The sequence below is a fragment of the Cyprinodon variegatus genome, unplaced genomic scaffold (assembly GCF_000732505.1).
Source record: "Cyprinodon variegatus isolate N-32 unplaced genomic scaffold, C_variegatus-1.0 Scaffold251, whole genome shotgun sequence".
NCBI classification, from domain to species: Eukaryota; Metazoa; Chordata; class Actinopteri; order Cyprinodontiformes; family Cyprinodontidae; genus Cyprinodon; species Cyprinodon variegatus.
The window spans coordinates 45,587-47,179 of NW_015150704.1; positions in this window are offsets into that span (position 1 = coordinate 45,587).

Genomic DNA, 1,593 nt, shown 5'->3' on the forward strand with positions numbered 1-1,593 from the left:
ATTTTTATCTTTGATGACTGTGTGTTCGGAAAATTTAGATTTCTCTTATTCCATATATTAATTTATCCTATTTACTCACTATAAAAGTTTTCACTCAGTCTGTTTCACCTGCAAGGCCACAAAATTCCCCTGCATAGCATGTTACTGTTTAACCAAAGTGTCTGTAATTTGTTTTGACTCTGACTACTTTTCATTGTTGTAAGTAAGGGGGACACACTCTGCCCAGGCAGAACAGGGATGAACACCAAGCAGTAAGGGCTGTATGATGAACTGTTCTCTCGTTGCAAAGATATGAAAATAAAGTGCCGAATACGTTTTCTCACTAAAGATCCTTGCCAGAAAACATATTCTGTTTTATGTTTTTCTTTAATCTTTCATTTGTTTCATGGAGTTTCACATGCATCACATTGTTTAATGCAACTTTACTTCTGCTTTATAATTATATTTAGTCTTACACAGTTTTTAAGGACAGTTTTCTTTATTAAAAACTGGGTGGGTTGTTATTTCTTAATTCATTTAAAACACTTTAAATGTTTTTTACACTGAACTGTGCAATACAAATAAACTGCTCCTGCATTGCCTTTAAATCCTTTTGTAACTAAACGAATCACTGAAAGGATCAGAACTTAAATACATACACTAACACATTTTTGTCAGTGTATCAACCTCCCAGACCACTTAGGTCTTTCTCTGTGTCCCCAGAACTAGAGCAAAACATGGAGAAGCAGCATTTAGTTCCTATTCTCCACTTATCTGGAACTCCCAGAAAACTGTAAAAGTGCTGAAAGCCTGAGTTCTTTTACATCAAAGTTAAAAACGCATTGTTTAGAGCTGCCTTTTTCTGTTAAATCAAGGGGCGACAGTGGCGTTGGATGTAGGATTGAAATCGAAGGATTGACGGTTCAAGCCCTGGCTCTGACTTTCAGTGTCGTTGTGTCCTTGGGCAAGACACTTCACCTGTATTGCCTACTGATGGTGGCCAGATGGCCCGGTGGTGCCAGTGTACGGCAGCCCCGCTTCTGTCAGCGAACCCCAGGGCAGCTGTGGCTACAATGTAGCTTGCCACAATCAGTGTGTGAGTGTGTGCGTGAATGGGTGAATGAATGTAGTGTAAAGCGCTTTGGTCAAGTCTCCTGACCTGAAAAAAGGCGCTATATAAGTACATGCTATTTACCATTTAAATAGAGGTGTCATTAGTTTACCAAGTTTCATCGTTTTATTGGTAAAACGATGAAATTTGTCCAATCCTGTTTGCACGGTGGAGAAGTTTCTCCCCAAAAACTTGATTATGTTTCACTTGTTATTGTTTTTTTGCTTTGAATTTGCTTTTATGGTTCTGATCATTGCCCTGTAGCACAACACACAACTTGAATGAATGAGCAGAATTATTGTGTCCCTCTATTACAACATTTATCAAGGACCTGAAGCAGCAAACCATTTCCAGACCACCACTACCACCATGGTGGTAAATCTTTAAAAACTTTTATTATTTTAACTTTTTATTCTTCTTCATATTGTAAGGCTGGTTCTTTCAAGTAATTTCAGGATTCATGAGTTTTGTCAATAATTTGCTTGGGGAAAGCTAATAAAAAT